Source organism: Myxocyprinus asiaticus, chromosome 39 (assembly GCF_019703515.2).
Source record: "Myxocyprinus asiaticus isolate MX2 ecotype Aquarium Trade chromosome 39, UBuf_Myxa_2, whole genome shotgun sequence".
Lineage (NCBI taxonomy): Eukaryota > Metazoa > Chordata > Actinopteri > Cypriniformes > Catostomidae > Myxocyprinus > Myxocyprinus asiaticus.
In genome coordinates this window covers 16,994,631-17,007,724 of record NC_059382.1, presented here as the reverse complement: position 1 = coordinate 17,007,724, position 13,094 = coordinate 16,994,631, and the positions used below count along the sequence as shown (strand labels likewise).

Below are 13,094 nucleotides of genomic sequence, written 5' to 3'. Positions count from 1 at the left end.
TATATTTGGTAAAAACGTATTCTTTCATAAAAACTGGTTCACTAATATAATTTCATCACCACATGAGATTCAAATCTCCAGCTCTTGATACTGTACAGCTAAACAAATGTTTTTGGCTTTAAAAGAAAAAAAAAGTAGTGTGCACATTTCCTTTCTGTGCTTGTGGTGATCACAGTTTTAGTTCTCATTTTTCAGCTCTCAGCAGCCAAGCCAAGCATTTGTGTTCATAGTGTGCAGCAAACGTCTCTTTTGATGACTGAAGATAAATGCTTTTGATTTACAGAAGAGGTGAACACTTCCTGTTGGGGAAAACATACAGTATATCATTCCAGGAGAAGGAGATTTAAAAAGAAAACTATGAAAACATAAAAGCAGTCCTTTACCTGTGAGTTCAAAAGCTAAATCCACTTTCCCAACAACACTGGGCCAGTCCATATGAATTTCCCTTGGAAATCCAGGATCTATCCCACCTCTTTTGTCATTATAACTACAAAAAAAGGGAAATTTAATACTTTGTGTGTGATAGTGTCTGAAATAAGTAAATATCTTCGGAAAAGCTTGTTTTGTTGTTATGAAACAAAAATACTGTATACTGTATATGGCATTACCTGAAATAGTAGTCTCCTGTGAAAAAGTAGGTCTTTCAATATTCACTGATATGCACAGCAGCATCTATGTGTTTTACTGTTTCTGGAAATCCATACTCATAAAAAGAGCCATAATAAAAGCTCTTGGCTCCCATTTTCTGAACCACCCAGTATTTAGGAACTGGCAAATACAAAAGTGAAGGACATATACATAGTGCAGAACCAGAAATGTCCTTTTCCAAAAAGGGGCAATATTTGGCCTGTGGATTTGATTTTCAGGGCATTTTTATTTGTACTTTTATGGGTTTTTTGTTTTATTTATTTTTTTATTTTATTTATTTATTTATTTATTTCAGTTTCAAAATACTGAGATTCAGCCAAATATTATTATTATTATTATTATTATTATTATTATTTTGTTGTCAAATTGTCAAATTTAATCAATTAACAAATTCTCAGTCTGAATAATTATATTGAGAATTTATTACCCATAAAATGAAATTAGCATTAACTGATAATATGTACAAAAATATAATGAATTATAGAACTATATAAAGAATAGAACTATAATAAAAAAAGTTACAAGGACATTTTTTGCCCACATTTTGAATTTCAGAGGCATTTTTGTCACTTTTTATTTCTGACCTTGAAACAGTAACAAAGTTGAAACAAATTATTTTGTACAGAAACAAATTATGCAAATGTTTTAAAAGACATTTAAATAACTCGAGTAATAAAGTGACTGGAAATATGTTGGACTTAGCATTTTTAGCAAAGCCTTCAATTAATGAAAACTCAAAGTAATTTTTGACTGATAAACAGTTGTTTTGTAGCATAGTTTTTTAAAATTAATTTCTTACCTGTAAAGATATAAACCACCCCTTTAGATGGAATGTCATAGGCCGCATCCACATGTGATAAGATACCTGGCAGAAAACACTCTGAGAACCTTCTCTCAGCCTGTTCCAATATATCTTCCAAATTGTCCTCAACCACATGTAACTGGAGAGGTTACAATTACAAGATGTCCTTAGACTTTATAAGGGGAAGCTCAAGAACTTTTCTTGAACTTTTCTACATGAACTACAGTTAATGTTGCAATATTACTAATTTATCAATAGATGAATGATAAAATGATTGACCTGCTTTTAAAAAAAATCATTTCTTTTCAGAGTACAGTCACCACATCAAGAGAAAAGTTTGGATCACACTTATTTGGAATTACAAGTGTCTTCTGTTGTCTTGTCTTGCCTTCAAGCAATAAAAGTTTGTCATTAAAAAAGGTCACTTGACCATCACACCATACAGTACTGAACTTAGAGACAATTAGTGAAGCAACTCACCATAAAAAGCCTGGATCCCCAGTGTGTCATTTCTTGGCAGTTTGTATGTGGCAGCGTTGATGAACTTGTACTTTGGATACATAAGAGCAGTTGGGTCCCTTGAGTGCGCCAGTCCTAAAGAGTGATCAAGCTCATGTGCTGCCACTCTGAACAGATCATACCCTGTAGTGTCATCCAAACCGTCAGAATTAATAAACAGCATTCGGAATTACAAATGTGGACCACATTTATGAAAATTAGTTTACTCCCATAAACTCATGAATTGAATTGGTTCCACTAAACCAATTCCAATGTCTCATCATGTGCATGTGCATAAACATGTTTACTGTGCTCAGCCTAGTCTGCTGTTTCCCACTGTCCACTTTTCATCATCATCAAAGTGTACATCTCCTCCAATGTCCTCTCCAGGTTCGAAGGCATGAGCTAACACCCTGCCTGGGCCAATAAAAGGGAAGAAGACTCCATGAGTTACAAAAGAACAAGATGGCAAGTATGATGTTCTAGAGCAGTTGGCCATAGTGTTTTCAAAAAGGTTTGCAAAATATGAAACTGAGGAAAATACCTAAAATTAATTTAAAATGTACCTTTGGAGTTGAAGGAGAAGGTAATATCTGCTTTGCCATGGTTTACTTGGACAAACTTCAAAGGAGCTGCATCACTCCATACGTAAGGAGTTCTCCACCTCTTCTCGAATGAGATCAGGGGAATACCAGCAGGATTAACACAAGACACACCTTAAAAAGACATGTAGCAACCTGAGAGATTTAGTGGGAGGAATAACAAATAAAACAAAAGCCTGAGACTTTTCTTAGTCGATCAAACACTATTACACATGAAAACAAAGACAAACTGGAAGCATAAGCCCAGTAAGGATAATGCTCATTTCCTAACTTGAGAAAATAGCATTCCAATTGAAGGAATAATCAGCTGGGACGATAGCACTGCAAAATCAATAAAGATGTAAGATGTATCTGTGCTTGACCTGTAAGTGATAGTGTTGCATTTCAATTTTGGACGTCCAGGATAAAAGCTGAAATTCTCCACATCAGGTACACCACATTTTTCCCCTTTCATCACAGCCAAGGCTTCCTGATCCAGAAGACCACTTTTCTTCAGGCCAAAGAAATGTTGCATTTCTCTGATCTTCTCCTTCGTGAGATATGCATGCCTCTTAATGTGACGGCTCCAGCTTTGCTTCAGTCGATAGAACTGCTGCAGGTATTCCTGTCAGTCAGTGGATCAGTTTAAATAAGCATTAATATTTCCTTAAATGAGTGGAATAGCTTTAAATTAACATAGAGTTTTCTAAACATAAACTTACAATGTTTTTCATTGGAAGATCCTATATTTTGACATAGTCAATGAATTTTAACAAATATTCCCCTATATAACAGCGTACACTTTCCAAATAAACCAACACACTCTCACAGCGAAATCATCAGGATTCGTATGACTTTTCTAAATTTGGCTAATTCGTATATCGTACGACTGCACTCGTATGAATTCGTACAACTTTCATGTCGTTGATGTCGTTGGACATCGTTTCCATCTAATACGTGACAATTACTTGCTTCTGTCACACACAACAGCTTCCTATCATGTTTACAAACTCTACTGATCGGTTAAGTTTAAATAAGGGGTTTGGGTAAGGGCATAATATTAATAAGCATGTCCTTAACGCCTCATGCGCGGAACTCGTACTTACTTCCGCATAAGACATCTGGACATTTGCACGTTATGAAATTATAAAAATGTATACGAATGAAATTGCACGAAATCATACGAAATAGCCAACTCATAAAATATGTACGAATTTTCATGAGATCGGGTGGAATATACAGTGTCCACTTGTAAAATGCTTTTATTTAGCATTTGATTGTAATTAAATTTTTTATTTATTTATTACAAATGATAATATCAGCATAAAAATTTGAGTGAAAAGTTAATTTGAAAAATTAACATGAATTTCAGAATTTCATTTAGCATTTGGTAGGAAACTTCACATCTCGAGTTAACAATGTCAAAAATGTGCTTATTTGATTAGTGACATAAAATAGGGCAAAATCTCAAATATTTTGTATCAATTTTACATCATAAAGTTTCTTAATAAATTTTTCAAAATCCTAAAGTTTATTTCCAGGTTTAAATTACATTTAGAACTCCAGACTTTCAATCTGGACTCATTATAGACATTAAACCACACTGTTTTTTTGTATTTTTTATTTTATTTATTTATTTATTTATTTATTTTTATTAACATTTGTTTATTGATTCCAAGCTGCAAATCAAATAGACATAACAGAAAATGCAAAATAAAACCACATGAAATCACATCTTTCCCCCCCGAACATTAATCCCCCCACCCCCATCCGTCACAAACAAGCACTCCAGTGGTCAAAAGCTAACTGACAAAGACACACAAATAGACAATAAAGCAGCAGAAAATATTTAGAAACATAAAAAAAATAAAAATAAAAAATAAAAAATAAAAACGTCACTAGTCTCTCTCCGCTGCCCCTCACCAAGAGCCTTCCAAAAAGGCTATATAGCTGCCCCATTTCCTGATGTATATATCCAGGTTGCCTAGCCTTCTATATTCCATCTCCTCAAATGCCGCCACCCTGCCCAACTCGACGCACCACTCACGAAATGAGGGCGCATCAGTCGACCTCATCCCCTGAGGATTACCCGCCTGCCAATCATCACGCCGGTCAGGACCCAGCTCTCCATATATCCATCACCCATATTCAGGACCGCCCCATCACCCAAAATACACAGTCTGGGGCAAAATGTAGTGTCCACTACGTCACACATAAAGCTCTGAACACTCAACCAAACTTCTTGGATCTTAACACACCACCAAAAAACATGAGTTGTGTCCCCGTCTTCTGATTGGCATTGCCAGCAGGTGGGTGTGTCTTTAAGACCAAGCCTATACAATCTAGAGGGGGTCCAATAGAATCGATGCAAAATTTTAAATTGCATCAGACGCACGCTTGCATATCTAGATGCAGACTTGACGTTTTTTTAGAATCCTAGCCCACACTCCCTCCTCCAATACCAAGTTTAAATCTTTCTCCCATAATATCTTGAGAGAAGTTGAAGCTCCGTCCCCCAGACTCTGAATTAACAGGGGGTAATACACTGATGCCTCATGACCTTTTCCAAAAGCAGTAATCACCACTTACAGAGTATCTGCCACTTTAGAGGGGTGTATGTTACTCCCAAAAATAGTACAGAGCAGGTGGCGCAGCTGTAAATAAAGAACTGAGATCTGGGAAATCCTAAAATGTTTAACCATATTTTCAAAAGATCTCAACACTACACTCTCATATAGGTCACCGAGCGTACTAACCTCCCTCACAATCCACTCTGACCAGCAGAAAGGGGACTTATTAATATGTAATTTTGGATTCAGCCATATGCTCGAGGCAACATTTAAATAAATGTCCATATTAAACACTCTGGACACTTTTGTCCATACTGCATGCAAATGCGAGATAACGGGGTGTGACTTAACTTCTCCAGTTAGTTTAATAGAAAGGCTTTGCAATGGCAAAATAGGGGCAAGAACTTCCTGTTCAATACAAAACCAGGGAGGGGCTCTCTCAGGTGGAAGCGACCAATGAGCCAAATGTCTGAGACCGAATGCATAATAATAAAACAAAATCTTGGGTAGGCCTAGCCCACCATTGTCAATCGGCCTATATAACTTATTGAAATGTAATCTGAGATGCGTACCATCCCAAATGAATGACTTCGCTATACTATAAAATTGCTTGAAATAAGAGAGGGGGACATCTACAGGGAGAGATTTTAGCAGGTAGTTGAATTTTGGAATACAATTAATTTTAATAACATTAACCTCCCCAGTCATCGATAAATGCAATGAAGCCCACCTGCCAACATTGCTCGAAAACCTTCTTAATAAGGGGTCAAAATTAACTAAATCACACAGATTTGCTGGGAATAAGATGCCCAAACACTTAATGCCTTGTTTGGGCCACTGGAAGGCACTAGGATGAAAAGCCGTTACTGGGCAGTACGCTGTCAGAGCTAAAGCTTCGGATTTAGACCATTTGACTCTGTATCCTGAGAATTTAGAAAAGGAATTAATAATTCTGTGGAGGCAAGGCATAGATCTTGTGGGGTCAGAGACGAATAATAAAATAGCATCTGCGTAAATCAAAAGTTATGCGCCATACCTCCCACCACCACTCCTGGAAAATCATCCTCCTTTCTTATCGTGGCTGCTAATGGTTCCAGGGCAAGAAAAAACAATAATGGGGAAAGAGGGCAACTCTGCCGGGTGCCCCTATCCAGAGTAAAATAATCTGAAACGAATCCATTCGTTTGTACCGCCGCTACCTGGTGTCTATAAAGTAACTTAATCCATCCAGTAAAAGTATTCCCGAACCCGTATATTTCCAAAACCTTAAAAAGATTATCCTATTGTACCATATCGAAAGCCTTTTCGGCATCAAGTGAGATGACAGTGACCGGAGTCTGATCATTCGCCACTGACTACATGATATTGATGAAACGCCTAATGTTATCAGAAGAGCAGTGGCCCTGAATAAACCCCACCTGATCTATATGTATAAGAGATGTCATAACTTTACTTAATAGGTTAGCCAACATTTTCTAGCTGGATCAGGGAAATTGGATGGCAATTCTTTGTCCTTTTTAAGAATCAGACTGATCCGGGCTTGTGTCATGGTTGGCAGAAGCATTCCATTCTTTAATGATTCTGTATAAACTTCTAACAAAAGTGGAGCCAGTTCTGTAGCATAAGATCTAAAAAATTCAGTGGCAAAGCTGTCTGGCCCTGGAGCCTTGCCTGTAGGCAAGGCCTTAATTACCTCGCCAAGTTCCTACAGGGTTATCTCAGAATCAAGAGAATTTTTTTGCTCAGTCGTCAGTTTAGGGAGTTCTAATGGTTCCTCAAAATTTCTAATATCTTCATCAGTAGACAAAGACGTGGAACAATAAAGATCAAGATAGAATTCTTTAAAAGCATTATTAATATCAATGGCCGAGGTAAAAATTTCACCACCAGCAGATTTCACTGAGGGAATGGTAGAAAAAGATTCTCTCTGCTTTATATATCTAGCCATAAGTTTTCCTGCTATGTCCCCTGACTCAAAGTATGACTGTCTTGCCACAAATAGCCAAAACTCCACCTTCTGTGACAAAATTGTGTTATATCTGTATTTCAATCGGGTCAATTCTCTGAGGCCATCAGATGACATTCTGCACTTCAGCTCTGCCTTGGCACTTTTAATAATTCCCTTCCAATTCCACAAGTTCTTGTGCTTTGGATTTTTTGGTGAATGAGGCATACTGTATGATCCGGCCCCTAAGAACCACCTTAAATGCCTCCCAAACCACACCCACAGAGGATACTGAGGACCAGTTGATCTCCATATAAACATTGATTTCAGCCTTTAACATTTGTTGGAATTCAGGATTTTGCAAAAGGGATACATAAAAGTGGCAACTATATGATTTCCTTTTCTCCATATGTGGCAACACCTCTAAACACACCAGGGTGTGATCTGAGACTAAAATATTTCCAATTGAGCAATCAACAACAGATGAAATGATTAGATATAAAAAAAAAAAAAATCTATTCTAGAGTAAACCTTATGGACTGATGAAAAAAATGCATAGTCCCTGCCAGATGTGTTCAAAAGTCTCCAAATATCTGTAAGACCAAGATTTTTACACATCCTGTGAAGCGTCAATGTTGCTCTAGGGGGCATGCACACTTTAATCAAAAGATTAAAGTCTCCTCCCAATATTATATCATGAGGGGTGCCAGCGGCTTGCAACATCCCTTCAAGATCTATAAAAAAGCCCGGATCATCAATGTTAGATGCGTAAATATTAGCCAAAATAAGACTTTGCCCTTGAATTTCTGCTAAAACAATAATGACTCTTCCTAATTTATCTTTAATCTGTTTGAGACATTTGAATTGTAGATGTTTACTTATCAATGTAATGACTTCCCTGCTCTTACTTGAGCCAGCAAAGAAAACATGTCCACCCCATATATTCCCAAAATGTTCAGTTTCCTGTGGGGAAAGATGTGTTTCTTGAAGAAACACTTTATCATATTTCTTACGCTTCAGAAGAGAAATAACCTTCCTTCTTTTGATGGGGTGCCCCAACCCATTCACATTCCACGTGGAGAGAGACAATCCACTCATATTAACATTTGACATTTTGACATTTGTCGAAACTGATTGTGTGTCAAAAACAAAATTATAAAGACCACATTTAAACATTAGTGCAACAATCAAACCCCGAACTTCCCCCAGAACCAAACAAACAGAAAAAAGAAAAACATGCGCATTAACCCCGTGCACGACAGCGCCAACTGGCGTCCATCCCTCTGAACTCAAACAGTCCATGTACACCTACGAGAGCCCCCGCAACAACTGTCGCCTTCGGATTGAAGTCCAGTGTTTCTATAAAAATTTTGTGAGACAGAATTACACAACGAAAGATAATCTATAAAACAAACTCCAGCCAACAGACGGAATAAACACAAAGAGTGTGTACATTCCTCAACAAAACTGTCCTGAAGGTGTATTACTCCACAAAACAAACTCCTGCCGCTAGGCAGAACCCGAAAAAAAAAAAAAAAAGGCGCTCAGTTTCCTCTAACAGTCAAACTAATGTTCAGTGAGCTGGCCCACTCGGCTGCTACATGAGTGCAACAAATGACCTAATCACTCCAATGTCTTGCAAGAAATACTCCACAAAACTAACTCCAGCCAATAGGAGGCATAAGCACAAAGAGCGTGCAGATTCATCCACAAAACTGTCCCGAAGGAGTGTTACTACACAAAACAAACTCCAGCCGCTAGGCAGAACCAGCACAAAAAGAAAAAAAAAGGCGCTCAGTTTCCTGAAACAGTCAAGTGAATGTTCATTGAGTCGGTCCACTTGGCTGCAGCGTGAGTATCTCAAGATAACTTATTAACTCCACTGACTTTATGAAGGACATCGCTTGCTGTTGGCATGTGAATGTTTTACGGCCTTAGCATCTATTCTCAATTTGGCCAGGATTGATCGGGCCTGCCTGCCTGCCTCCGAAACTCGCCGAGAAGGAACCCTGTGAGCTCGCTCGATTTTCATCTTATGGACTGTTATGTCAAGTAGATTTGGAAAGAGCCCGTCCAGGAATTTCACCATATCCTGACCCTCTTCGGCCTCAGGAATTCTGACAATACGCTCCACCTTGGTCGCTAGCAGATTAGCAGATAATTCCCTCTCCGATGACTCCAGATAATCGATCAATTTTTCGACATCCCCCACTCTTGTAACCACCTCAGAGAATTTTGTCTCCATGGCAGTGATCGATCGACGTATTACAGCAAGATCCTCCAAGTCAACAACGACCTTTGTCAGCATTGCCGACATGTTCAACATCTCTCGCCACATTTCCCATAACTCTCCAACCAAATTGACTCCCTGGCTTCTCGGGGGTGTCAGCTTGAGCACATAAGTGTCTTTTAATGTCTTTTGAATTCTTTGACATATTGTCCTCCTAGAACAGTTATGGAACAGAGTGTATCGAATCTCACCGGTTTATGTAATTAAAAGTGTTAAAACTAGCAAAGTGCGCAGAGTTTGCCGTTCACACGTCCGATCCTCACATGGCGTCACGTGACTCATCAATTTTTCTTTAATAGCTGTGCACACAGCATATACACATCAATGGATGGTCCTTATCCTAAGACTGAAAATTTCCCCACTACTTGGTGCAGGCTGCCAGCTTGAACAGGGCCATGACAATTCGCTTGTCGAAACCGGTGGCAACCTGTGATAGACGCAACATCAGCACCATTACAGTCCTATCAGAAGAGCAACAGTTCCCTTAATAAACAAAAAATTATTGTCTAAACCTTTAAATAAACACACATCAATTATACTTATGTATATCAATATAACCCTTATCTACAGTAGTACCTACTATCTTTAAAAATTGCAGCACTTATGGGTCTATTTATTCCTGGGAAATCATCAGAAATGTTACTAGGGCTTGAATTATTCAAAGTTTTGTAGTGTTCATTGTACCTTCATGGGGTAAAACATCTCTAATTTAAGTCATATAATTAGAATTGATTTAAGTAATGATTTGCTGGTGAATCTCTATAGATCACCTCCAGTACAAGTGTTGAGTGAAGAACAGAGTGTGTACAGTTTTGTGAATGTGGACCGCAACATCTATCTGCTGTACCCTTGATGAGAACCCCATGTTGCTGATGTTTTTTACTTGGGATCCTTTCACAGTCCAGAAAATGGTCCCTGTGTTGAAGACAATAAAAGGATCATATATTGTTTAAAACCTTGAAGGTAATTCAGAGGTGCATAGCTTCACACAATCTCTGTACCATTGAACAGATAGGCTGTTGATTGCTGTGGCACCCAATAAGCAGCGTCGATCTTACGATCAATCTTTGGCATAAAATTGCTGATGGGACCTTCCTTTATATCATTTTGGTTATTGTGCTTGATCCACAAGTACCTGAAAGAGTACAATTACAGTTGAATTTAGTAACCATTCACTGAGCTCTTGAACATCATAATACAGTATCATAAAGTCTTTGCATGTGATACAAGGAGGAGTCTAATAACAGTTCTTTAAGAGCATGTGGATATATTTATATTTTATGAATGCAATATACATTTACAATACATTATGAATACAGAATGAAATCACAATACAGTATTACATGGATAACTAATCCATCAGGGTTACATATTTAATTGTGTTTTCATTATTCTAAAACCTCTAAAATCATTACGAATCTTGGAATCGCTTTCGATCCACCTCTTACTTTTGAAGCCCGCATCAGAACCATCATTAAAAATGCTTTCTTCCATCTACGTCACATTGCACAACTTCGACCCATTCTCAGTTTGAAGGATGCAGAATCACTAGTTCATTCTTTCATAATATCACATCTCGACTACTGTAACTGCCTCTTTACTGGCCTAACAGCTAAAATTATTGCCCGATTACAATACATCCAAAATTCTGCAGCTAGAGTTCTCACTAACACCAAGTGTTCTGCACACATTATTCCCATCTTATTTAGTCTTCACTGGCTGCCTGTCTCATGCCATATTAAGTTTAAAATTCTTCTCCTGACATACAAAGCTCTCAATGTTCTGGCACATTATACAGTTGTGCTCAAAAGTTTGCATACCCTGGCAGAAATTGTGAAATTTTGGCATAGATTCTGAAAATATGACTGATCATGCAAAAAATAAAAAATAAATAAATTTTAAGAGTAAGAGTATTTTATTTAAGGATAGTGATCATATGAAGCCATTTATTATCACATAGTTGTTTGGCTCCTTTTTAAATCATAATGGTAACAGAAATCACCCAAACGGCCCTGATCAAAAGTTTACATACCCTTGAATGTTTGGCCTTGTTACAGACACACATGGTGGCACACACTGGTTTAAATTGCAATTAGTGTCTGTGTATGAATAGTCAATGAATTTGTTAGCTCTCACGTGGATGCACTGAGCAAGCTAGATACTGAGCCATGGGGAGCAGAAAAGAAATGTCAAAAGACCTGTGAAACAAGGTAATGGAACTTTATAAAGATGGAAAAAGGATATAAAAAGATATCCAAAGCCTTGAAAATGCCAGTCAGTACTGTTCAATCACTTAAGAAGTGGAAATTTTGGGGATCTCTTAATACAAAGCCAAGGTCAGGTAGACCAAGAAAGATTTCAGCCACAACCGCCAGAAGAATTGTTCCGGATACAAAGAAAAACCCACAGGTAACCTCAGGAGAAAGACTGGCTGCTCTGGAAAAAGACGGTGTGGTTGTTTCAAGGAGCACAAAACGACGATACTTGAACAAAAATTAGCTGCATGGCCGAGTTGCCAGAAAGAAGCCAATGCCACAAAAAAGCCCAGTTACAATATGCCCAACAACACCTTGACACGCCTCACAGCTTCTGGCACACTGTAATTTGGAGTGATGAGACCAAAATAGAGCTTTATGGTCACAACCATAAGCACTATGTTTGGAGAGGGGTCAACAAGTATTGTGCTCCTTGAAACAACCACACCGTCTTTTTCCAGAGCAACCTGTATTTCTCCTGAGGTTACCTGTGGGTTTTTCTTTGTATCCCGAACAATTCTTCTGGCAGTTGTGGCTGAAATCTTTCTTGGTCTACCTGACCTTGGCTTGGTATCAAGAGATCCCAGAATTTTCCACTTCTTAATAAGTTACTGAACAGTACTGACTGGCATTTTCAAGGCTTTGGATAACTTTTTATATCCTTTTCCATCTTTATAAAGCTCCATTACCTTGTTACGCAGGTCTTTTGACAGTTCTTTTCTGCTCCCGATGGCTCAGTATCTAGCCTGCTCAGTGCATCCACATGAGAGCTAACAAACTCACTGACTATTTATACACAGACACTAACTGCAATTTAAAAAGCTACAGGTGTGGAAAATTAACCTTTAATTGCCATTTAAACCTGTGTGTGTCACCATGTGTGACCAAATATTCCAAATATTCAAGGGTATGTAAACTTTTGATCAGGGCCATTTGGGTGATTTCTGTTATCATTATGATTTAAAAAGGAGCCAAATAACTATGTGATAATAAATGGCTTCATATGATCACTATCCTTAAATAAAAGACATTTTTTTGTATCCACTTTTGGTGGGAGATGCTTCAGTGTAGTTGCTCCTCTATTTCTATCTTTAAATCTCAGCTTAAAACACATCTTTTCTCAGTGCATTATCTGTCTTTTACTGATTGATGTTTTATTTCCCCCTTTGTAATTGAGATTGTAACTTCTGTTGAAATGTATATTAATGTACTTTGTCCTGTTAAATGTATATGGAGTTTAAAGTGTCCTTGAGCTTGTGGAAAGTTGCTATATAAATATTATTATCATTATTATTATTGTTATTATTTCTGTTTATATATTTTATTCTTTTTTATGTCTTTTCATACTATTGTGTTTATATATTTGTCGAGACAAAAACGAAGGTTTTTAGAAAAATATCTCAGCTCTGTTAATCTATTCAATGCAAGTGAATGGGTACCAAAATTTTGAAGCACAAAAAAGCACATAAAGGCAGCATAGAAGTAATACATACAACTTCAGTGGT

The 13,094-nt window shown here is 37.6% G+C and overlaps 1 pseudogene; it reads right to left on the bottom strand.

The window, feature by feature from the left end:
* Positions 1-198: 198 nt before the first annotated feature.
* On the bottom strand, positions 199-10,828 carry LOC127429668 (matrix metalloproteinase-20-like; annotated as a pseudogene).
* Positions 10,829-13,094: the final 2,266 nt, after the last annotated feature.